Source organism: Bactrocera dorsalis, chromosome 6 (genome assembly GCF_023373825.1).
Source record: "Bactrocera dorsalis isolate Fly_Bdor chromosome 6, ASM2337382v1, whole genome shotgun sequence".
Taxonomy (NCBI): domain Eukaryota; kingdom Metazoa; phylum Arthropoda; class Insecta; order Diptera; family Tephritidae; genus Bactrocera; species Bactrocera dorsalis.
This window is the reverse complement of record NC_064308.1, coordinates 35,218,111-35,245,024: the sequence shown is the minus strand read 5'-3', so window position 1 is coordinate 35,245,024 and position 26,914 is coordinate 35,218,111. Positions and strand designations below refer to the sequence as shown.

Below are 26,914 nucleotides of genomic sequence, written 5' to 3'. Positions count from 1 at the left end.
TCTTTTGTCGTATGAGCATTCGACAGACAGTTGAGGCAAAGTTTAGGTTGCCTGACAAGATTGTTCCTGTCAGAAACGGATAGTTTTTTAAACTTTTCGCAAGATCTTATATTGTGCCCTCCTTTACATATTTCAAATAACGATTGCCAATGATTTGTTTGATTAGACACAAATGTTTGGCTTCTATTAGCGTGCCTATTATATTGTATATTATTGCTGGCATGGGGTTTAAAAAAGTTTTTATTCGACTCATTTTGATTATTTTTTGGCTTGACTATTTTCTGTCAACTCGCTTCAGACTGGACAAGGAAACAAAGCAAATGGGTCTGGCAGTGAACGAGGGCAAGACGAAAAATCTCTTGTCATCAAACAAACAGTCGTTGCACTCGCGACTTGGCACTTACATCACTGTTGACAGTCATAACTTTGAAGTTGTAGATAGTTTCGTATATTTGGGAACCAGCAAACACCACCAACAATGTCACCATGGAACGAAGGATAACTCTTGCCAACAGGTGCTACTTCGGACTGAGTAGGCAATTGCAGAGGCTTGGACGATGACAACAACCGATTAGTCGACGTTGCGAGTTTTCGAAAGAAAAGTTCCGCGAAAGATTTATGGTCCTTATGGGCATTGGTCACGGTGAATATCGCATTCGATGGAACGATGAGCTGTACGAGATATTCGACGACATTGACACAGTTCAGTGAATTAAAAGACAGCGGATACGCTGGCTAGGTCATGTTGTCCGGATGGACGAATACACTCCAGCTCTGGAAGTATTCGACGCAGTACCCGCCGAGGGAAGCAGAGGAAGAGGAAGACCTCCACTCTGTTGGAAGGACCAAGTGGAGAAAAACCTGGCTTCGCTTGGAGTATGCAATTGGCGCCACGTAGCGAAAAGAAGAAAGAACTGTCATGTTGTTGTTAACTCGGCTATAATCGCTTAAGCGGTGTCTACGCCGGGTTGTTAATTGAGACTTTCAAAATTATTATTAGAAAACTGTCTTGTAATTTTATCGTAAATATACATATTATGACATGTTTATAAACAGAACTCAAAACGCAGGTATAAGTATAACTTTAAAACAATAACAATAATAAATTTCTTTCTATAACTTTTGGCCTTTGCTACTTCTGTGAACACTTCCTATGTTTCTGTAACACTTTTCTTAATTTTTTTGTTTCGTACATACATCCAAACAATCGCGAGCCATTGCCATCTCATAGCGTGATCAGTCCACAACGTTAGCCCGTGGCCCGTGTCAGCTGATACGACCTATCTTATAGGAGCACAATGTATGTGATCAGCGAAAAACTCCACTCCCTTCCGCTTTGTCGTAGGATGCCGTAGATTTCCACGTCGTTTGGATTTTTGCCGTAGAAACGTGTCAGCTGATTGCTCTCTCGCAACGCAGGTGTGCCAATCTCGCTATACTGTAGTAATTATAATAGTTGTCTTCAATATGTTTGAAATTTTCTTAAACCAACTCAAAATCAGAGTCGAATGCTATTATTTACAAATACATATATAAACTTTTTTTAATAGTTTGTTTTCAGTTTTAAAATTTATGTTATGAAAAATTGTAAAACTATATGTGCGTATGGACGCTTGACAATGACAACATTGTTTAAAAGAAAACAAAGAAGGCTGATTTCTGCGTTTTCACCACGGGCTCAACTTTTAACACATTTTGCTCGCTAAGGAAGGCAAAATGTGTCGCTGTTTGCGCTATCAGCCAAGAAAACGCCGTCGATAACGACCGCATCCTTTAGTTGTAGCGTTGTAGATACGTATATTTGCAATAACATACGCAAATTTATCCACACGTGCACGATATGCACGTACAATTCCGGTCATATATCGATATCCCTGGTGTGTACAGTGTTAAACACTGCCTTGCCCTTCAACTTTTATTAAATGCGGCTAAAATAGCGAATCAAAACATTTTCACACAACCATCGGGTAACTGTAGTAAAGAAAAAAATTTCGCATTTGTAAAATTCGTTAGTTTCAAGCTATTGGTGACAAGCACAGATGCTTCCAACGCTAATCACTGTTCCATCTCAATGTCAAAGGTGATATATCTACGTTTCTCTTTCTTCATGCGGTTTCAAAGTCAGTGGCTTGGTTAAACGTATAACCACCAAGTAGCTGCAACTGTAAAAATTAATTTCATTATCTTATTAAGCTTTTTTTGTTTAACTTTATTATTATACTAATTTATGTACTAAGTTCCACTAACCTTATACCTTAACGATATCTGTCGTGTGAGTTGGCCAGCAATGCGCAGTCGTTTTTGTAAACTAATTTCAATAATTTTTTCTCGCGTTTTTAATCTGCAAAAAAGAAAGTTTTAGTTCAAAAAAACTCGCCTCGATTTCTTTATATACAAGATGAGTTCCAAAGTAAACTTTTTGAATCTAGCGTCCTTTGGTGGCATCATCTATATGTCGACTGTGTAATGGTAGGCACCTTGCCGTGGTGCAGGGGCTTGAGTCGCAAGGTTATCTTGGCACCCCTAACCGGTGTGGGTGGTGTTGATGGGCACTGTCCAGGCTGGATGTCGGGTACCGCATGCGTGCGGCAACCAATAGCTACCACCTCCTAATCCAGGGTGTTATGCGACTCCCGTGTCAAAGACAACGCAAACAACAGCGGTACTGTTGCAGGCAAGGGAGGCTCAGGAGCTAAACGCAAGTTTAGTTTCCTGAACGCTCTGTCGCCTGAGGAGTGGGCGCTGTTTGAGGAGCCTGCTAGGGAGGATGACGATAACACGCCCTCATGCGGCGGTGCTCAGCAGGCGACATCTTCTGCACCCGCGAATAACGCAGCGAACCCTTAGGCAACTCCCCAATCCCAAGCAAATCAGCTCAGGGGAGTCGCAAGGAACTTGCACAGCAGTAGGGGAAAACTCCCCCCTCTATCACCAACAGGTCGGCCGGGTGGGCAATATTACCGTATCAAGAGGGTGTGAGTGGTCTCAGCCTAAAATGGTACTTAAGGCACCGCTAGGAGGAAAGAACACCTGAGGAAGCTGAAAGGTTTCGAGGAACAGGATCAGAGGCAACAGTGCCTCCACTGTCTCGAAGGTGCGTAAAGGCGCAAATGCCGCATCCAGCATTAAGAGGAGCAGCGGAGATCGGAATGACGGACCGGCCATCGCTAATCCAACCAGGAAGACTGGAAGTGTAAAGACGCCGCCTCCGGCAGCCAAACGAAAGGGCAGCCAAATAACGCCACAGGAGCCACCAAACTCCAACTCTGCGCACCGAAACCTTCTCGGGCAGCTGAGGAACAGCGCAGATATGTCGATGTATTAAAAGGCACTCGGATGGCTGTGCTGTCTCTAAGCTACCCGGCGGAGACTTTTGGAGCAGAAGAGCTTATCGCCTTGGGATGTGAGGTCCCGGTAGCCTTCCATGGGTTGACTTCAAGGGCGGGCTCTTCCAGGTCGACTACAAGGATGAAGCACGAGAGATCGCTCCTAAGATAGTGGGCTGGGAAGGCCCCATTCTATGCGTGAAGAGGGATGGGAACATTCAGATCATGCTCTGCATGACGGTTCTCCTCCCAAGATGTGAGGGGCTCATCAAGAACCGAAGCAGAAGGATCAATACCCTAGCCTGGGGAGTGGTCGACAGCAAATTGGAGGGTTCCGGATGGAGGTTGAATTTGTGTGTGGACGACGAGTCCTACAAATTCATCCGTAAGTAGGGCTTCCGTCTAAGCTATCGGCTTAGCACGGTAGTCATGAGGCCCTACAAGCCGAAGGCTACCGGTAAGGAAGTCGAGAAGATGCAGATCGGCGAGGCTGCTACTCGTCCCAGCACCACTTAGGCCGAGCATGTTGCAGCTGCAGAGGCCACAGCGGAAGTCCCAGCGGTGGAGCTGACGGTGGAAGAGGGGATGCTACCCTCTACGCAGTGGGAGACCCCGAGCTTGTATAGTAGTAACGAGGAATATTGATTACTCTTTCAGAATTCCTAACACAGGACCTGGTCGCTGTGCAGGCCAAAGTGCGGACTTCGTCCTGGCAGCGGCCTATTTTCCTGTGCAAGGCCTGGCGAATTTCTGCAGGAGAACAAATTGCCCTAGTACTGGGGTGTGATGCGAACGCACACCACATTGAATGGGGGAGTACGGAATGCAATGTACGAGGGGAGTCTCTCCTTGAATTTATTATTAGTAATAATCTAAGTCTTGAGAATGTAGGGTGCGAACCTACATTTGCCACAAGTAACAGGACGGAGGTGCTGGACATCAGTGGAAAGTGTCGTCAGAACCTTCACTGTCAGACCCCAGGATCTTGAGATTCGAGCTAGGGGTCACGAAAATCCTCCCCAAACGTATTCCCAAAAACACAAATTGGGCCACATATCTGGATACGTTAGAGCTAAATCTTAAAGGAGAGAGGAAGCTATTCAGAGGTACAACGGCGTTGGGAATGGAGAGCAGACTATCTGCTCTGAATCAAGCCGTCACAAGCGCGTATCACTGCAACTGCCTGCTAAAGAGGATCACCAAAGGACGCAATTGTCCCTGGTGGTCAAGAAAACTCTCGGACCTCAGATCAAAAGTACGCAAGCTTTTCAACAAAGCCAAGCGGACCTGGAACTGGTAGGAGTATAGAAGCAACCTAATTGCCTACAATAAGGAGATTAGTTCTGCAAAGCAGGAGAACTTTAGAAATTTCTGTGAATACATCTCTTCTATACCAGACGTTGCAAGACTGCACAAAGCTCTGGCTCTGGTGGGCTATGGCGTCGTTCGCCAAATTCAAGTCCCCAGGTGTTGACGGTATCTTTTCAGCACTTCTGCAACAAGGAGAGCAGGTTCTGCTGCTATACCCTATTCAGCTGGTTAGAGATAGCCTGGCGCTGGCGTATATCCCTGAACCATGGAGGACAGAAAAGGTGATATTTATACCGAAAGTATGAAGGAAGGATTACTCACTGACTAAATCCTTTATACAGTTTAGTCTAACTGCCTTCCTACTAAAGAGTATGGAAAAGATCTTGTACCACGAAATATGGTCGAAGGCTCTGATAACGTCACCCCTGCACGCGAATTAACATGCCTACAGAGCAGGCAGATCGACCAACACTGATCGATTACCACCTGCATGTCCCTCCCTCTTCCCCAAAATCGTCTAAGTCCATTGGCACTGTTGGAATCAACATGCTAATGCTAAAGCATCTAAGCTCGATGGGAGTAAGTTATCTCACCAAGGTCCTCAACCTGTTACTGACCACTCTTCAAATACCCGATGTGTGGAAAATCGGAAAAGCGGTCCCACTACTGAAACCTGGGAAACCCGCCAACAAAGCGGAATCTTATCGCCCGATGACTCTCCTCTCCCCAGTAGTGAAGACACTTGAGGTCTTGCTACTCCCGACTTTCACTCACCACCTGAGCCTAGCCAGTCACCAGCACGGATTCCGACAAGTGCACAGCACTTAGCGTCATAAACGCTCAGATAGTTCGTGGCCTCAACCAGAAACCACGATCCTCGTAGCGTAGGACTTGTCAAAAGCTTTTGACACAGTCAACCACACAACGCTACTGCAGGACATTGAAAAAACTACGCTTCCTCCAGGAGAGAAGAGGTGGACCATAAACTATCAGAGCGGTCGACAATCAACCGTACTGTTTCGTGTGAAACATCTAAGCTGAGAAGAATTAAGCAGGGGGTTCCACAGGGTGGCGTGCTCTCCCCGATACTGTTTAACTTCTACATCTCGAAACTCCCGCAACCACCAGAGGGGGTTTCCATAACCTCGTACGCAGCTGACTGCACGATATTGACGTCGGCCAATAGAATCTATGGCATGTGTTCGAAGGTAAACAACTACCTCTCCGACCTTTCTCGTTTCCTCACTGCAAGGAACCTCACACTTTCCCCCACCAAATCCACAGCGACCATATTTTCGAATTGGACGAAGGAGTATAGACATGAACTTAATATTGCAGTCGATGGCGTCAAAATTCCGACTGTCAATAACCCTAAGATTTTAGGTGAAACCTTCGATAGTCTATGCTCCTTCTCTCCCCATACGACCGCGACCAAAGGAACAGAGCCGCAAAAAAATCCTCAAGTTGCTAGCCGGCAGCACATGGGGAAAAGACCGGTTCTTAACTACGCAGCAACAATATAGTCGCCTGGATGCAGTGGTACGCAGATGAGGAAACTTCTGTCCTGCCAAAATACTTCACCCCGGACCACGACGGGGTGCAACGAGTCTCCGAATGATACTGACCACCTTTTTGCATGCCCAACAAACCCCACTCATCTAACACCCTCCTCCCTTTGGTCGAAACAGCACGTTTCTTGGGACTTCCATTAGATGACGTCGACGACAAAGCAAATGACCCTTACCATCCTAACGGGGACTAGATAACCGTTAAAACAACAACAACCAACACTGCACTGTACCACCTAATTACAGAGATATAGAGTTCGCTGGAAACTGGAGAGGTGACGTTATGTGCCTTCTTAGACATCGCGGGTGCCTTTGACAACACGTCTCCCAAGAGTATGACAAGGGCACTGGAAAAAATGAATGTGGTGGCTCCAGTGCGAATAGCTGGGACCACAGTAGGAGATACCAGTATTCGTCTCGGCACTACAGGAAGGTGCCCCCAGGAAGGAGTTCTACCCCCCCTGCTGTGGAGCCTCGTCGTGGACGAACTTCTTGTGTTGCTAACTAACAATGGAATCCGTTGCCAATGCGGACGACATTGTTATCTTGGCCAGAGGAAAATTTGAGAGACTGGCTGATGAACTTGCCCGCTCTACAGCATTCACCAATATGTTAGGACCGGAATCTTTCATAGCGGTTGGACCCTACAGCTTCTAAAGGAGCTGCTCCGTAATGATGAAACAGTGCGTAGGGAGAGGCATTGGCAACATTTTCCAGGCATGCGTCATGCAAAGTTGCTAATGAATGGTTACAACGTCAAAAGTTTTAAATATGTAAACAATCTGACAAGGGAAGGCTATTGGTCGCCTTCTAACTGGCCGTTGCAAGCTCAAGAAGCACTTATTTAACATGGGCCTAGCTTCTTGTGTAAATTGCCGGTTTTGCGACTTGGAGTCTGAAACTCCAGAACACCTGCTAATAGACTGCACAGCAGTCTGTAGAAGCAGGATAAAGGCCTTTGGATCCATGTTTCCAAATAGTGATCACATCACCTCAATAGCACCTAGCAGTATATTGGAATTCGTTAATTTGCTGGGACTAGTTGAGTCGATGTGAGTTAGGAGAGGGCCTAGGGTCTAGGTCGCGGTGCAATTCTCATTTAATTATATATCTATCTATCTATCGATGTTATCGGTGCGAAAATAAGCTTCGAACAAAAAACCAATATTAAATTTTATTTTAAAATTGGTAAAACTTTTACCTAAACGTTTCAATTGATGAAACAAGTTTATGGCGATAATTACTTATCCCGTAGCAGAGTGCAGGAGTGGTTTCAACGTTTTCAAAGTGGTCGTAAGGACATAAATGACGATCAACATCTGGGCCAATCAAAATCCGTGATCACCGGAAATTCCATCGAAACTGTGCGTGAATTCATCAAAAATCAGGTGAAATCATCATTGAAATTCGTGGAAATGGAATTGAACATCTCCAAAACATCGATTTATTGCATTTTGACCGAACATTTGGGCTTACGGAAGGTGTATGCACTGTTTGTTCCGCACAAATTATCTGACGACCAAAACGCCGTCTCATCGATCGACGCTTGTCACCGATTATTTGACAAAAATTACATTTTAACCATTATCCACTCCCCGTGTTTAAACTCAATAAAGATTTGTCATTCCTTACCACTGGTGGTAAACATCTTATATCGAGTGAGAAATCTTTCATTCTGGTTTTTATGTGGTATTTTCCTTGCTTACATACAAATTTTAAAACCATCTAAAACAGTGGTCGGCATTTCTTAGCAAAATTTTGCAAACTAACTTCACACGTACGCTTACGCTCTATCGTTCAGTCGTTGTCGAGCCAGCAACGAATTAACATCATGTAAGACTATAGCGCAAAACGAAATATGCCCTGCGAGAAATTTTTTATGGTTCTAAATGCCTTTGATGCCATGCAATGCCTTTTATGTTCCAAGTCTTTTAAAGATAATAGGGAATATATCCTCAAAAGACAATTTGTTAATTTTCATTATACTATTAATTAAAATTGCTTAATTTTAATTCCAATTTCTCACTGGGCTACTTTTTTTTCGTGCTCACCAACACAGTGACAGATCCTCTCATGCCGACCACTGATCTAAAACCATATCTAAATATATGTGTATGTTTGTATGTATTGCAGCATATTGTTTATTGCTGCTTGACATGGGATTGTGTGTGTGTGTTTAATGTTATCTCTTCTGTAAATTAATGACTTGCGTCCCTATGAATTTTTATTTTTATTGGATGCGCATTGCATGTAAATGCATGACTATATTTGTGAACATACATATGTACATATGTAATTGAAAATAGATATTTATTTTTAATTGTATTTCGGCTTTGCTGATAAGTATGCATGTTCCATGATATTTGAACATATTGCCGAGAGAAAGAAATGACTACTCAAATTTGTGGACTGTATGTGTATATAATGCTTAAACTTAACTTTCTTAAATTTAGTCCTTTTTTTGTGTTTGCAATATCGATGCTTCCATTCCTTGACGTTTGTGTCCAATTTTGCTGCAGTCGATGGTGTGCATCTGCTTCGTCTACCACTAGTCCCACGTTGAGGTCCTTTCCTTTTGTTTGTGGTTGCAGAATCATTCCAATCATATTCCGCATGCTTCTGCATTTTAGCAGTTTTGCGAACTGTAATTGTTGGCTGCTTTTTATAATTTATGAAATCTTTTCCTTTTTTGGTAAGATTCGGATTTGGCTCAACTAAACATCTTTGCGCTTTTCGGCAATGTGTTGGTTTGTTCAAAACTTGTATTTCCTTTTCCTTCTCATACGCTTCAGCATAATTTTCCAAAATGTGGTCAATTTCTTTAGCTCTGTCATCATCTTCAAACGATTTAACCGAGTCTTCACTTTTCCACATATTTCCGAAATGTGAGCCTACCGGTAGAGATAGATAACAAGTTACCAATTCAGTTTGTTTTTCCTCAGTTTTTGAAGGTTTATGAAGTTCTCAAGTGATTCTTCTTCAACTTCAGTTTTTGGTTTTTGTCTTCCTCTATTACTTCCGCTGGTTTTTCCTCAGCAGGAGACAGATATATATAAGGTAGATAAGAGATTGGAACTTTTGTACATTTTAAATCTGAGTCAAAACGGTACAAAATTTCGAGTTCTTCTTCTATAGTAAAATCTTCTAACAGTACATCACGCTGAAGAGAACTGTACGTAATTTCGGGCTCTCCTTCTTGTAATCTCGCTTTACAAAGTTTAAGATTTTCGAAATACTCCGCCATAATTTCAAAATACAACTTTTCAACTTTAAAGAGAGACAACTTTCAAAAGTTTGATATCATCAATTTTTATTATAGTGATTTTGTGGATATCATCCATTACTTTTCTGAGGAGTTGAATTTTCCTCTTGAATATGGACATTTCATGATTAAAATCAAATGTATAGTAGTGTATGATTTGTATTTATTAGTCATGTCAGACTGTGTTGGAAAAATGTTGGACGTGTGCAACACCTTTGGGATAAATCCGCTTAGGCATCAAGAATTTTGTTCCTGTTTATACCCATGATTTTTGCCGCAACACCGCAACACACAAATACGGGAATATACACTCGTCTCACTATTATTTTGTTTTAAATTGCATGTACTTTGAACAGGGTTTTTTTTTTATTTATATTGCCTGTTTTGTAAATACAGGACTTTTTAATTTGACCGAGCTCTTTATCCGGCTCGAAGGACCAAATAAACTCAACAAAGATTTGTCATTCCTTACCACTGGTGGGGGGAAATGAAAAGACCTTCACTGAGCTGGGAGTTATTTCATTCTAATTTTATTTTGATATTTTCCTTGCTTATATACAATTTTTAAAACTGTCTTAAATAACTAAATATATGTGTATGTTTGAAAATAGATATTTATTTTTAATTGTATTTCGGCTTTGCTGATAAGTATGCATGTTCAATGCTATTTGAACACCCTGTATTCATCTGATATGGCACCGTGCGACTTCTTCCTTTTTCGAAAAATGAAGAAAGAATTATTCGTAATTAAAATATTTATCAAATACTTATTTGTTGAAACGCCAATCTCATCCAAACTATTGCACATTTTCCCAGCTTCTGTTATTAATTCTTCTTGTTGAAAAATTGTGAAAACTTTATGTATTTACGATTTTTTTCTTTTATCGTTCTATTAAGTGGATTATTTATTATTTGCCTTTTCTGAGTGAACAGCAATTGTTTGCATTTAATTTATTCTTGGCTAATGAAGGATAGTAACTCCACGTCTGGCTCAGATATGGCCAGAATGGGTACTCCTTAGCCCTAGAGTTAGGGCTGTGACAATAGAGGGATCTTGCGAGAGAGTGGCCGGTAATTGCGAACGGCTTCATTAAAATTATAATTTTTTAAGTGGAATGTTCATGCTTTACACCATGAACATTGTCACATTGTGTGCATTGTCACCAACTACCCTTATGAGGAGCGCTTATGTAGGGACGATAGGAGAGATATCTGCATCTTTTTAGTTTTTTTCCTATTTTAGAATTTAGGCCTCTGTGGGGCAATATTGTATGAAAAGTGTCGATTTTTTTGTGTTTTTACTTTTTGAGAAACTTTTGTTATATTTTATGTTTAAGTGCATATGCACTCATTTGGCGTTTAGTAGCCCGCCACCGCTGTAGGATTTGTTCACAATTGTTTTTTTTTTTCTCATCTTTGGCGAAAGCCATCCTGCGGGGCCGAAAATTTGTATGCGCTTTTAATAATTTGTCAGAGGTAACTCTGACTTTGTTTTTTGTACCAATTTGTGGAGTATTGGAAAATTGAGGCTCTAGTGGTAGTCGTACGACGTACCGGCCATTATTTAATTGAGCAGTTATGGGGAGAAGTTTCCATAAATTTTGATATTTCCTTAATTGTGAATTAAGGTATTTGTTTTTATTATATTCAACTTGAGTTGGTATATGACCAGTTCTGTAACTAGTCCATTTTGTATTTCGCTTTGTAGCGTTTGAACTTTTTGAGCCTTTGAGCAACATGGTGTCTTTTGGCTATTTTTAGAATTTTGTTTTTCGGGATTTGCTTTTGCAATTAAACCCGTGGTTCTTGATTTATAAGCACTTTTATGGGGTGGGATGTTGTATGTGCTGTAATGAAGCATTGAGTGATGTCTTTTATGACAATATATGCAATTGAATTAGCTATTGCAATTTTTATATGTGTGCGCATGTGACAAGCAATTTGTGCATAATTCTTTTAATCTAACGAAATTGTTTCTTTCATTAATTTTTAGTTTTTTAAACTTCTCGCAAGATATAAGTTTATGCCCTCTTGTACATAGTTCGCATCTCCATGTCTAAAGTATACCGATTAGTTTATTTAAAATGATTCACTCACTGCCACTTTATGTTAATAAAAGACTGCAAGTGCAATTGGTTTAAAATTAATTTAGCAGGTAACAAAATATGTAAAGTATAATATAAATGGCGAATATAAATACATTTATGTAAAAAGATTGTCAATAAAAGGTCGAAGAGACGGTGTCCAGTTTCAGGACCCCGAAATGATGTTTTTTGCGAATGTAGCCCGGTGGTTACTGAAGAATCAATGGCTTGACCTAGCGCTGATGACTCGAACTATCGTAGCATTCAGGATCGGTGAATAATCGGAACGTACATATGTTAACGCGGCGCAGTGTAGAATATAAGGCGTAGAATCTAGAATGGCGTCATGAGCCGCTTGGAAGCGAGTCCAAAAATTTGTAAGATTTAGATTTTTGATTTCTAATAACGATTCACAGTTTTCGTGAATCGGTGAAGAGGCAAATCTAGTGCAGTAACTTATGAAACTGTCACTTTCTGAAATAAATTTAGCAACCTGTGTTGAGCGTGTAGCTCCAGGTGTATTTTGATTTTTGTTATTGTTCATTTTTAATATATTGTATTAAACTCTCAAGCGAATTAAATTTTTCTCAGAGTAAACTGATTTGAATAAGGAAATCGATTTGAACCTTTTTTTAGGTAAATGTTTTATTTTCAGTTTAGGTTGCTAACCAACGAATATGTTATTTCGTGTTATTATTAGCGTTTCTATTTATTTGCAAAATAATAATAGGGGTATTCTCTTGCTCTTGCAAAACCCGGTGCACGGTGCAAGAATTGCAGATTTACATCGGCACAACAACAAACACACGCTGAAAAATATTTGCAAGGGCTGTGAAAAATGTCAGACCAAAACCCATGTTTATTTGCGAGCAATGTCATGCAAAAATAAAATTGCAACCCTGTTATAGTTGCCATTTTACATAAAGACATATTACGTCGTTAAATTGTTGAGAAAGGTAAATTTTAATTAGATTTTATAATTTCTATTTAAATTATAAAGTTTTGTTAAAAATTTATGCAGAAGGTGCGCCAATTCACAATAGCCATGCACAATAGTCATTTACAATAAATTGACTGAATCAGTCGCTCATATATCACTAGATTCTACAATGGGTGCTCTCGTGCCCTTGAATATTTCGGTGTAGTATTTTTGCAATCTGCAATCTTGCAAGAGCAAGAGAATACCCCTAATATTTAATTATTTTATTTTAGTTTTAATTTGCAAACATCCGCACTTTTAATTTACAAACACTTTTTACGCCCTTAAGTTAGTATTTAGGTACACCCTAATACTTGGACTTGTATGTATGTGCTTATGAATGTACTTATGTTTTGTGCAATTGAGAGCTCGCTGAAGAGTTCAATGCGCTATTTACATAAGTATGCACGAATTGTTTGTGTGCTTATGATTATGCTTTTTCTTATATTCTTATAGCCCGTATTCGCTCGTGTGTTGTCCGCAAACGTTCAAATAAACACGGCAATTTTTAATTTGTACTCATAGCGTTCGGTTATCATGTCGTCATCGGAAGACGATTTACTTTTATTAGCGTCTGCGGCAGTGTTGTTGAAAAAAAAGAAAGAAAATAGGCAAAAGAAAACGGAGTGGATGAAAGTTTGGTACCAAAAACGGAAGTATTTTCCCCTCGTGAAAATCTATTAGACGAATTAAAATTATCAAGCAAAAGCGATTATCATAACTTTTTACGAATGGACTCAGAAACCTTCGATGAACTTTTAACTATGGTGAAGCCATTAATAGAAAAGCAAAACACAGTAATGCGAGAAGCTATTACACCTAACATGCGATTGTCCGCAACACTCAGATATTTGGCTACCGGAGATAAATTTGAAAATCAAAAGTTCATTACTGCAATATCCGCAAGATCTCTTGGATTGATTGTAATAGAAACTTGTGAAGCTCTTATTTCAAGGCTTTCCAGTTTTATAAAGGTAAGTGAATAAATTAAATCAATCAATGATGTTATAATATATTATTTTTTATTATAATTTTTAAAGCCATACAAATTATTCTTTAAATTATACACACAAATTATACTTTAAAAGAAGAAAAAAAGCTTGATATTGATGACTGTGTGTCACCATTGTTAAAGGTGCCGCTGCCCTTGTAGGTGAAAGGAGTCGAACTGCCGCTGTGAAAATTTGCTGCTGTTGGCTCATTAATTTTTATGGAGTGTCTGTGGCGGGTCCCCATTTGCCCTTCAAACAAAATGTCCTCTATAAACTTTTCGCAAATTATTCTTTGACCTGCAGGCATTCACTCTAGCTTTACCGCCCAGGCATCGGTTATCGCTGTGGTTTTTTTGGGCTCCTTTTCGGCAAATCTTTTTGTTGCAATTTCTAATAGAGCATCAACAGCATCTGGTTTTCTTTTCGCCGACTTGGTGACTGGCTGTTTACTGGGATTCTAAAATTATAAAGAAATACAAATATATTATTCATGTGTTATTTATTATAGTAAAGAAATATTAATTTTTGATATATGTTTTATTTTCAGGTGCCGCAATCAGAATCAGATTGGAAAAAAATTGCAGATGATTTCAATGAAGCATGGAATTTCCCCATTTTCATAGGAGCTATTGACGGCAAACACATCGCAATTATAAAAACGGCTAAATCCGGCTCATTCTATTACAACTATAAAAAATTTCATAGTATTGTACTAATGGCAACGGTTAAAGCAAATTACGAATTCATAGTAGCTGATGTAGGCACGAATGGTCGTATTTCGGACGGTGGAGTAATAAAAAATACTGATTTTGGGAGAGCACTCTACAGCAAATCTTTGCCAATACCTCCCCCACCGCAACTACCAAACAGCGACAAGGTGCTGCCGTATGTTTTTGTGGGAGATAATGCTTTCCAAATGCAGGAACATCTTTTAAAACCGTTTTCCGGTTCCAATTTCACAACCAAAGATTGAGCAGAGCACGCAGAATTGTAGAAAATGTATTTGGAATATTGGCATCAAGGTTTGGCGTTCTGCAAACCACTATTTCACTCACACCAGAAAAAGCACAAACTGTTGTTTTAGCTTGTTGCTATTTGCACAATTTTTTGCGCCAAAAAAAAAACCTATGCATTTACAAACTTAATTGACCAAGAAATTACCAACACAGGAAATTTAATGGAAGGAAGCTGGCGCAACGACATAGATCTAAATGCTCTGGAATGTACGCAAATTCGAAATTCCTCAAATAAAGCGAAACAAATTCGCGATACTTTCGCTGAATACTTCAGCAACGAAGGTGCAGTATCTTGGCAAACAAAATTCACAAATAACCAAATATGAATCACTATATTATTTTAATATACAAATGCAATGAAATAAAAACTTTATTTTTTATCGATATTACTTACCGTTGTATTTTTTGATGTGCTGGGTTAAAGTAAAACAAAGTAGGCTCGAACGAGTCCTCGGCAATTAATTATTTTATTATTTTAATTTATTTTAAAATTTTACACTTTGTCACTTATTCACTTTTTTCTTTTTCGCACTTCACTTTTCTGCAAGTATGTCCTCTTCGCTTGAAAACTTCACTGAAAATGAGTCATGCTTGTCAAACAAGAGTGAAGACGATCAAATTAACGGCCGTCAGATTCAAATATCAAAAATGTTTGATTTTCATCAAACAGAGCCGACAACAAGTCGGTGTAATATACGTGTAGCCGACAAAAGCCGACGACACCAATACACTTAAGGTTTTGATGAGTTAATTTTATCGTCTCGCCAGGCCATTAAGCAATTGACAGCTCGTTAGAGAGATCAGTTCGCTTTTTTGATTAGTATGCACAAATTGTTTGTGCGTTTATGAATATGCTTTGTTCGTAAGCAATTGAGAGCTCGTTAGAGAGATCAATTTGCTTTTTGTATGCAATCCTGCTTGTTTTTGTTTGCTAAAGGAGAAGTGGTATTGCAGAATAGATGTCAATGTGGACTTTGTACTATATATGAAAATATGTGTATACGAATATGTATATGTTCAATTATTTATTTATGCTAAGCTGCGTTTTTTTTTTGTTTTTTGGTAGATTTTAATATATTATGTATGTATGTCGTTTATTTAATTGCACAATTAAAAATTACTTTTTAAATAATTTTGTAATAATTAATTGACCCAATGTATGTAGGGTATTGAATAGGCAGATTTGTATTGCCGTATGCTTATATTATTTCGCGATAGAGAGAGAACGCGAAAACGAAATAGAAAGAAGATATTTTCTCTTGTATATACATATATACATATGTTTCTATTAGAACGGCTGTCTGATATACATACTTTATAGATACATATATGTGAATATGTAAATATATATATTGGGTTTGCCGGAAATTTTTCGCAAGTAATTGCTTCAATTTTTCTTAGTTTTTTGAGCCTCAATAATTTTATATATAAATATTTTGATATATTTTACCGTGTTTGGTAAATTTTTTTTTTTGTTTTTGGCCTTTGAAGCGGATTTTAATTACAGGTATAATAAGTACGACTGTAATTTTGGGCATATACTATACATACATACTTATGTGCATATGTTAAATAACTACAGGACATAATACGCTCCCTTGGTATGATATTTTTTGCTGGGTATATGTTCATATGTACATACATACATATGTTGCGCTAATGCGTTTTGTTCCTCCTTCTTTGCTCCAGCTGGCTGCTTCCTTCTGTTGTTGTTTTGTTGTGTGTATGTATATTTGTTGTAATGTTCGCGCCCGATTTATATTTTAGCTTATTGTTTAGTTTTACTTTTCGCGCACGATTGTGTGTCTTTGTTTTGTGTAAAACTTTTAACATATGTCTTTGGTTTTTTCTCCCAATCCTTTACTGTGCTTGTTGTTGTTTAATGTTTTTAGAGTCTGTTTGGTTAATTCGCGCGCGTTTTTTGCAGTTATGTATTTTGTTGGTTATTATTATTTTAGTTTTATATTTCGCGTCCGCTCTTTTATTGTAGTTTTATTGCCTTGCGCTGTATTTTTTTTTGTTTTATGTATATTTGTCTCAGTTCTTTTTATCGAATTGATCCTATTTTTTTCCGATGTTAGTTATTATGTTTCGCACTGCACTTTTATGTTTATATTTTTGTAATAGTAACTAATTCTCACCTCGGTTTTGGTTTTGCAGATTTCATTGGGATATACCCTCTTGCTTCATATATATGTACATTTGTGTATACATATCTTTTGGGAGCCGCTTCACTTTATTTTATTTAACTTTTTTTTTAGACCACTGTGTTCTTTTGATTTGGCTGTTTTTTTTTGTTATATACTATACGTATTTATGTACGTACATATAGTTTTCTTGTTTTGTGTCATTGCACTTTGTTACCGAATTTAGTTTTGTGCTTTAGTATAAATGTACATACGTATGTACATATGTTTATTTTGAACTTTGCATTGCACTTTTTGTCACCACTTTTATATGTATTTATTTTGATTTTAGTTTTCCAATAGTGCCTTTCTGTAAGGCTCGAAGGACCATGAACATTTAACGACCCAATTTATTGGGGAATACAAACCACTGGTGACTCAGTATGCGCGAGTGTTTAAAATGAAAAAAGAGTTGTATATTTAAAAAGTACAATTTATTCAAAGTTATCTGTTGTTTGCATTACAATGGTTTGCTTAATAATATATCGCGTCGAATCGGATTAGGATGTATGGGATCGTTGTCGGCGCGGATGGAACGATGATGATCGAAGCCAAAGTGGGAACTCCGCGGCACAGTGTGGATTGGAAAGTATGAAGCGTTTGTGGATGGGCGGCTTGTGTAGTACGAATATTAGATAACGAATGTTGAACCTGCTCAGCGGACCATCCTTTATGTTTTTGTGGGTTGATGTAGAAGTGTGGTGAGTTGTGTTGTGTGGTAATGTATGTGTTATGGTGTCATCGGCTGTGGTATATTAGCTGTGTCGTACTAGGATGGGCCAGTTTTTCCCGGGTAGAGTTGGTGGATGCTTACTTCATTTAAACACAGAATAATCTCCGATGAAATTTTTCAGATCGGTTAACTATAGCATATAGCTGCCATGCAAACTGAACGATCGGAATCAAGTTCTTGTATGGACAACTTTCACATTTGACAAGATATATTCACGAAATTTGGTAGAGATTATTTTCTAAGACAACAGAATAATCTCCGAAGAAATTTTTCAGATCGGTTAACTATAGCATATAGCTGCCATACAAACTGAACGATCGGAATCAAATGCTTGTATGGAAAACTTTCACATTTGAAAAGATATATTCACAAAATTTGGTAGAGATTATTTTCTAAGACAACAAAATAATCTCCAAAGAAATTGTTCAGATCGGTTAACTATAGCATATAGCTGCCATACAAACAGAACGATCGGAATCAAGTTTTTGTATGGACAACTTTCACATTTGACAAGATATATTCACGAACTTTGGTATATATTATTTTCTAAAGCAACAGAATAATCTCCGAAGAAATTGTTCCGATCGGTTTACTATAGCATATAGCTGCCATACAAACTGAACGATCGGAATCGAACTTTCACATTTGACAAGATATATTCACGAAATTTGGTATAGATTATTTTTTAAGCCAACAATATATTCTCCAAAAAAATTGTTCAGAACGGATTACTATAGCATATAGCTTCCAAACTGAACACTTATGTAGTTACTAACAGAAATGCACCTGTGAAGGGTATTTAGCTTCGGTGCAACCGAAGTTAACGTTTTTTCTTGTTTTTCTTTCGTTTCTGTTTCATTTCTGCGAATTCTTTGTGTGACTTTTTGTTGAAATACTCTGCGTTGGCCGTTGAAAAGTTAAGACTATACTTCTCAGGATCATTTCTGTAGTCAGTCCAGAGAACTTAAAAGTATAGAGAAGGCAGATATCGAAATGGCAGATACATATGTAAAATGACTGAGTATAAATAAAGAGAACTGCTTTGTAGAACAATACACAAAATATACAAAGTCACACAGAGAATGTAAAAAAACATTCTCTGAGTGACATATGCATGCTTATATTGTATTATATGAACCATTGTCACATATGCGTGATTACTTTGTGTTATAAGAACCATTGTTTTCCGAAAAATGGTAAAAATTTTATGTGATAAAATTAAATAAAAAATAATTTTAAATAAATTATTATTTCAAAAATTATATTAATTTCGTCTATTATAAAATGAACTTAAATGTGCTCATATAAACACTTCCATTCATTCCTTTCATTTCTTCAAAAAAATTAATGACCTTTAGAAATATGCATATTTGTATTATTTCGTTATCATTTCCATATTCGTGGCAATAGAATTTCTATGGCATAAGTAAGTAATGGCCTCCCGATTGTCAACCCTTGCCGCTGTAGCAGCTTCGCCTACAAACATGAGTAAATATGTATGTATGTATACGTATGATCGTGAATACATATCGACTCAGATTTTTACGAGAAGCACCAGAAAGTTGTGCAATTTATGATTTTTAGCTTTTGCCATCGTCGCGAAAAGACGACTTGTTGGTAAAAGGCATGCTCGGGGAGATGTTACGGCCTCTGTTTTTATGAATGAAGCGAGATCGCTTGTGGAATTTGCGCCTGCGTTTATGAATGAAATCATTTTTGTTGTAAAATTTACTACCCTTGTTCTTCGCCAATTTGGCTGCCATATTGACATGTGAAGATCAATTCTTTGTTGGTGACATATTCATATGTGTACGCATATGTATGTTTGTATGCTTGTGCATTAATTGTTCGGCAATGTATGCAAATATATGTACATATAAGCATATATGAATGAACTTTTTACAATTTTTGCAAATACGAAAAACGGCATACCATAGTCGAATAGAGAATAAAAAAGTATGTCCCCATTATTTTTTTTTTTGCGAAATTGCAAAAAAGTTTCCGCGCAAAACGAAATTACTTTTTTATCAGAACTGCTGAAAAAAACAAAAAAAGTTTTGTACACTGTACACGTTTTTCTTCATAATAATAGATATTTATTTAACTAATAATCTTCCTATTATTCCAAAAGCCTTTAATGGACCTAAGGGAAGTGCCCCACCCACCCCAAACTAATTTTTCTTCAGAAAATTCTGATTCAATATAATAATAACACAAAAAAAAAATGTTGACTTTTTTAGAAATCCATTTTTGCGCGGAACGTTTTTGAACCGAAATCACCTAAAAAAGTGATATTCATTACTTGTACAATATTTGCCACCACGTGGTGGTATGCCAAATTTTTCGTCAAAATTTGTTATATGCCTAATGATGCAAGTCAATGCGCGCACATATAATAAGTATATTGATAAGTGATGAAAATATGATTTCAATTTCTGAACGCGCACATGCGTATACATACACTCATATGTATGAGCATGTGCAGATACACAAGATAGGATAGAAGATGTATGCCTTTTAACATCGTATACTATACAAATAAATATTTTTCTTACTAATAGAATTTAAATTTATCACAGCAAAATACGTAATATACATATACATAATATTGCTGTGATAAATTTAATTTCTGTTAGTAAGAAAAATATTTATTTGTATAGTATACGATGTTAAAAGCAAAAAATTAAAAATTTATTCTGTCGAGATTCGACCCTGTGTTAGCATCTTGACTTTCCAAGCGCTTACCACCAACACCACCATTGACGATTAGGTTGCGCTGACTTAAGTATGGCTTGGTTATGCATGTAAGAAACATACGATGGTTCTAATAATTTTGTTTAAGTATAGAAATATGCTTTTGTAGAACATTTGCTTTCGCAAACATACAGACAAATGTGCAAACGACATAATATATGTATGTATGATTGTTTCGCATTTTGCTTCTGAATATCACTAAGAAGTATAACTTCTTCCGCGCGTAGGGACTCCACGCACCTTTTTTTTATTTTATAGTATATCGGCAATTGTGTTGTAACAGTTGTTTATAATTAGCTTACAAATAACGATTCCATTTTGATAGCGTTGCGTTTTCAAATTGTATGTTGCCGGCGCGCTGTCTCCTCCGTTGTGTTCACTCCGTCCTGTTGTCGTCGTTCTTTATTCCTTCTTTTTCCTTCGAATTTCGAAGAAATAAGTGAGACCCATTATGAACAGCTGTGAAGGGCAGAGGGTGCCTCTACTCATACGCATGTAAAAATTAAATGGATTTTTAAACACTTTTTTACTCTTTGTTCACGATTAAACGGCTGGAGCGATTTTAAAATTTGGTATGGAGTTCGCTCACACCTGCTTAACACATAGCTACTTAGTTTAGAAGTATGTTTAACACGTTGGGGACGGCGCAATTTTTAATGGTCAGTTTCAGTCAGTTAAAATGTTTTATAAAAACTCACAATTATTAAAAAATATATTTAAAAATTTGTTTTGGTACCAAATTATTTTTTATTTTATTTAAACAAAAATAGTTCTGAATCAAAGACACCGGTGGGTCACCCCGCCCTCAACGTGTTAATGTTGTTAGACGTTCTATAAATTGTAATTTTGTTTACTTGCCTCGTTTACTAAATACTCCTATTATTGGTGTCGCATAACATAACTTTTACAGGACCTTATAGTGGATTATGAAGCCTCACATCTACGTCCGCTGTTATAGGAATCCTATTTAATGAGGAAAAGCTTGGTAAAGAACACCAAAATTCTGCTAACAGGACATCTACTGAAGAATCGAAACAAAATGTTTCAAGTAAGTTTACAAAAAGCAACTGGACATTGCTGGCCGTGATAATTAGTAATATTATGAACTAACTTTTTATACAGTTGAAACTGCTTGGTTATACGTTTATTCGAACCGCTGCCTTTGAAATTGTACATGATGAAAGAGAAACTTTGCTATACTACCGTAGTAGCGTTGGAAACAGGTGTTCTTGTCACCAATTGTTTTCAACTCACGAATTTTACAAATACAATATTTTTTTCTTTAGTACAGTTACCCGATGGTTGTGTGATAAAGGTTTTGAGACGCTATTCCAACCGCATTTAATAAACGTTGAAGAACAAGTCATCACTGGGTCAGTGTATAACAACATACGATTTACGACCGGAACAAGCAAATTAGCGGTAAGTAATTGCAAAGGAAAACATATAACAGAGAACAATTTGGAAAATAATTTAATATTGTTCGCTACACTTAGTTTCACTTTGTAAGTGGGGATATACTTACGTTTTTGATTGGTTGGGTGGTGAAAACAATGATGGTGTGTGTGTAGTGTGGTTGGTTTGTTGCGTGGGGTTGCGTGGTATGATGATGAAGGTTGTGGGATGAATGTTGTGCGTTGAATGTTGTGTTGTGTGATGAATGTGAGTTGTGTGATGAATGTTTTGTTGTGTGCTGAATGTTGTGTGGTGTGATGAATTTTGTGTTGAGGAGAGATATGCCATGAAGTCGCATAAACATCCCGGCCCACTAAGCGATTTAATTGCCTAGAAGCCACTGCAGTTTCTGTAGGATGCTCACAACAGCGCTGAAACCCGCCATCTTTCGCTGGTTGCGATGATTATGATGTGGTGGTGTCTGCGACCGTGCACCTCGGGACGGCTTAGAGCGATGGGCTCTCCGGCGTTGAACCTGATTTCCATCTTGATTGTACCGCTGTTGACCATGCCGGTGACTGGCGTGCGTTGACCTCCCTGACTGGTGGAATGGATGAGGATGAATGGCTGGGCGTTCTTGTGCGTTTTTGTCTCCTTGGTGCGGCGATGAGTGTAGCGGATGCTGTATTCACAGTAATTGCGGACCTCACCGATTGGGTAACCCGCTGCGGATAACTTCTACGTCCATTTCTAGTGGAATAAGAATATGTATATTAAACGTGGTTTTGGGAATAGTATGCTACTCATTAAATATATGTATATATTAGGGTGTGTCATTCTGAGGCAACCTTTTTTTCAACTGAAAAACAAGCTCAAAACTTTCGAAAATGTGTGAAAAAAAGTCACTCAAAAGATGAGCTCTTAGTATTAATATTAAGAGGTGGCTATTTCAAATTTTCTGTTTTCCATATAAACTACATGGAAAAAAATCATTTTTTTTTGTGGTGGTTATCGTGCGGAGGCTTTAATGTGCACGCGACGGCGGCCAGTAGGGATGGTAAACTCGATACCGATTCTACTCGAGAATCGAGTTTTCTCGTAAAATAATCGATTTATATCTTTATACAATATTACACTTTGATTTATATGTATTATATATTTGTTTATATATATGGATTTAGTTGTTCATCATTAATCGCGTTCATTAGGTTTTTGGTTTGTACGGACGGATTGTAAAACGGTTTTCGGTGATCGGTTCTTCGAAATTTCGAAGAAAACACAATTTCACTAGCGGTCGAGATAGTAGGCCAGTTTGTGTTCGTACATCTACTACTCGTATATGACCATCTCGTCCCTGATGTACCTTCTCAATGCGGCCTAGTCGCCATTCGGTGGGGGGAAGGCATTCGTCCTGTATAATGACGCATTCGCCTGTACTGGGTACCTTATGGATCGTTTTCCATCGATATTTCTTATGGAGATCTTTAAGATAGTCCTCCTTCCATCTGTGGCTGAATTCGTGATGGAGAATATTGATTCTTTCCCATCGATTTATTAAAGTGAGTGAGTCTCCATCTGTCTCAGGTTTGGCGAGAAGAAGTGCTCCTCTGAGGAAGTGTCCAGGTGTAAGGGCTGTGAAATCCGAGAGATCTTGCGAGAGCGCGGCAGCTATACGAGTGAGTAGTGTAGTAAAATCTTCATAATTGAATTTATGATTACCAGCCGTTTTCTTTAAATGGGACTTAAAACTTTTTACTGCCGCCCATGTGTGGAAAACATGGGGGTATAAACTGCCAATCGATCCCTTGGGGTGCATATTTTTAAAAATTTCAGGGGATACTTCTTTCATAAAGTTTATGAACTCTTTCTCGGTAGCTCTTTGAGCTCCGATAAAGTTTTTCCCATTGTCGCTCATAATCTTTGAAGGAAATCCGCGTCGTCCGACAAAGCGTGCGAATGCTGCGAGGAAAGCGGCAATTGTCAGATCTGAACAAAGCTCGAGGTGTACAGCCTTTATCGTAAAATATCCCCTTATCTAAATGAAGAAGACCTTAACACCGAGGTCTTTATCTGGAAAGGTCCAACAAAATCAACCCCAGTAATAGTAAAAGGTAGAGCATAATTGCAGCGTTCAGGTGATAAAGCTGCCATGATCTGCGTATGCATTTAATGTATGTACAAGGTACATTGTTTGGACATAAAAACCGTCTTTTTAAGTTGTCGGACCATTTGCTGCATCAAGCGATGCTCACCATGTAGTGTAAGCTGGTGAAGATATATTAAAAACAAATGAGTAAAACGGGATTCTCAGGTAAAATTATGAGATACCGTTCGTTGTAACTGAGCCTCGAATTCGCTATTCTTCCAATTGCCCTTATTAATCCCTTAGCGTTCAAGAATGGATTTAAGACGAGAAGAGAGAGAGTGGTCATCTTTCAAGCAACTTTGCTTTCTCTCGACTGAAATAGCGAGCTTGGGTGTATGTGATGAGACTAACTTTGGCATGTTGCAAATCGGAATGCGTTAGTTGTACGCAAGGATTATTTGGTATCCCCTTTATTTTTAATACGCTTTTATTAGCTTCACTTGTATGTATGTATGTATGTATGTATGTATGTATGTATGTATGTATGTATGTTTGTAACTTTTTTAAGTGGTACTGAAACGTGGAATATTTGAGCGACACTGTAGGAAGGCGATAGTAAGTTTAAGCAGCTCACCAAAAATATGCGTTCAAAAGTATGCAAAATCTATATAAAAAAAAGTGACATTTAAATAGCATACTGATTTGAGCGTCGACCGTTTATAAGATGCAAGGTTGTACAGTAGAACATGCAGTAATTTATCTGGTCTCTCGACTGTTTGCTGCTGGACAAGTTTATGTAGCACTTAGTCGTTGTAGATCAGTGGTTCCCAAACTTATTTTGTCCACCGCCCACTTTGAGAATAAATATATTTTTAGCGCCCCCTTTTTTCACCTATTTAAAAACCACTATAACTTCAAATTAATTATTGTGACCTATATATGTATATTATCGGAGAATTCTAAACGAAACTTTTACTATAACCAGCAACTTGAAATCTGAGCGCAGTACGGGCTCCACCTGCCAATAAGAATGGTTATTGAAACACAACTTTATAGTATTAAAACAGAGAATCTTTTGTTAAAAATAAAACTAAAATAATCGATCCATATATAAAAACTAATGTGAAGGATGAATTTGATGCTGTTTAATAAGTTTGTTAATATCAGGTTCCAATTTACTCAAGAACAGTCGCAAGTCGGTAAACAGTGTTGTCACAGCACTAAATCCACGTTCACCAAATATGACGATGGGAATGCTATCAAGAATCGTTGAACGATTGACCACAATCCATGGTACAATTGCGAGATCGGTTTTTGTAGTCAAAATTCTTGGTAACCATTTTTGAACGTGATTTTTATTTCCTCGTTTGTTGTCAATTTATAAGTTCTTCTTCCAGCTGAGGTGACATTGCTGTGTTGACATTTGAAAACGGATCCAACACCCAGTCTGGTATTTCCAAGTTCAAAAGGTCCTGGTATCGTTCGGTGAAGTCAATGTGGAGATTTTCCAAATGTTGGCAGTAGGCAAACAATTCGCCCTTACTGCATGATACTGATAAATTCGGAAAATTGAGAAACTCACGTCTGCCCAGATTCTTTTTGTGTAGAAGCAGTTTGGCTGCGAAAGCAGCAACGACGTTTTTTGTTTGAATTAAATTTAGATTATCGCCTTGCAGTTGGAGATTCATGTCGTTGAACAATTTATACAGGTCTGTCATGTAAGCTATATCATTCTTTGATGTTATGAACTTGTCTTGAAATTCTGTATCTTTAGTTTCCAAGAACTCTATAACAGAGTAAAACAGGTTGTAGAATCGAGTCAGACAATTGCCCCTTGATAGCCAACGAACTTCAGTATGAAACAACAAATGATTGAAATCCTCGTCATTAGTAACACAAAGCTGTTGAAATAATCTATCATTCAAAGAGCTGTTGCGGATTTTATTGACTGCTTTGATGACATATTGCAGTGAGTGAAATAGTTTTTCACTTAAGGTTCTAGCAACTAAATGTTGTCTATGAATAACGCAATGTACACCAAGGACATCTGGAATTTTATTTTTTAAGTGCGCTATTAAGCCTTTATGGCACCCTATCATAGCCGGAGCGCCATCCGTAGCAATTGAAATAATATTTTTCAAAGGAATCTCTTTCTCATCGCAAAACTTTTCCAATATATTGAATATGGTTTCGCCTTTTGTATCGGTCTCTAAATTTCTAGCAAATAATAGTTCTTCACATATTTTGTCATCTTTAATAAACCTCACGTAAGACAACAACAATGCTTCATTAGTTGGTAAAGTGGACTCATCGAGCTGAATTGAGAATTGGCATGTCCTCAGGTGGACGCACAATGATTCTTCAATGTTTTCAGCCATTTCATCAATTCGTCCGTGCACAGAATTATTACTCAAAGGAATTTTTCGGATAATATCTGCGGCCGGTTTACGAAGCACAGTAGTTATTACTTTATTTATTGCTGGCAATATTAATTCTTCTCCGATGTTATGTGGTTTGGCTTTTTGAGCAATTAACAAAGTGATATTGCACGAAGTCCGTCCGTCGTCATCTTAGATACATAGGTCTTCCAGCAATAGGGTGGTTTTTCTAACCACGCTAAAACTATTTCTGAGTCTGACCAAATATACGTTTTATGATCGGTTAATTTCAGATGGGTTTGAACTATTGAAATTAAGTTTGCTAACAGTAGAGCACCATTCAGTTCAAGCCGTGGCAGACTGAGTGTCTTCAAAGGTGCAACTTTGGCTTTGGCTACCAAGAGGTGTGCAGATATTTTATTATCATATTGAGTGCGTACGTAGACTGTTGCACAATAAGCCTTTTCGGAGGCATCACAGAAACCATGTAATTCTGCGATAATGTTAGGGATGAAATGTACCCATCGAGGGATTCGAATTTCTGATATAGTATGCAAATTGAACCCATTTTGTTAAACGTACAGGTTTTACCTGTTCATCTCATTCAGTGTCATCTTGCCACAATTCTTGAATGAGGATTTTTGTTTAAATCATTATTGGCGAAAGCCATCCTGCGGGGTCGAAAAGTTTCGTCACCGACGAAAGTATTTGGCGTTTGGTTATGGCGAACATTGCAGATATTGACTCAATTGTATATGAGAATTGATCTGTTATCGCATTCCATTGAATCCCTAGGGTTTTTGTTATCTGTATCTAATAAGTCTTCCTTTTTTACGTTTTTTTT

At 38.0% G+C, this 26,914-nt stretch overlaps 1 protein-coding gene and 1 pseudogene across 1 annotated transcript in view; both read left to right on the top strand.

The window, feature by feature from the left end:
* Nucleotides 1-26,914, top strand: part of LOC125779311 (uncharacterized) — a 329,486-nt gene that overhangs the window by 251,202 nt on the left and 51,370 nt on the right. The gene's annotated exons all lie outside the window — the stretch shown is intronic.
* On the top strand, nt 18,377-18,449 carry LOC125779880 (small nucleolar RNA U3; annotated as a pseudogene).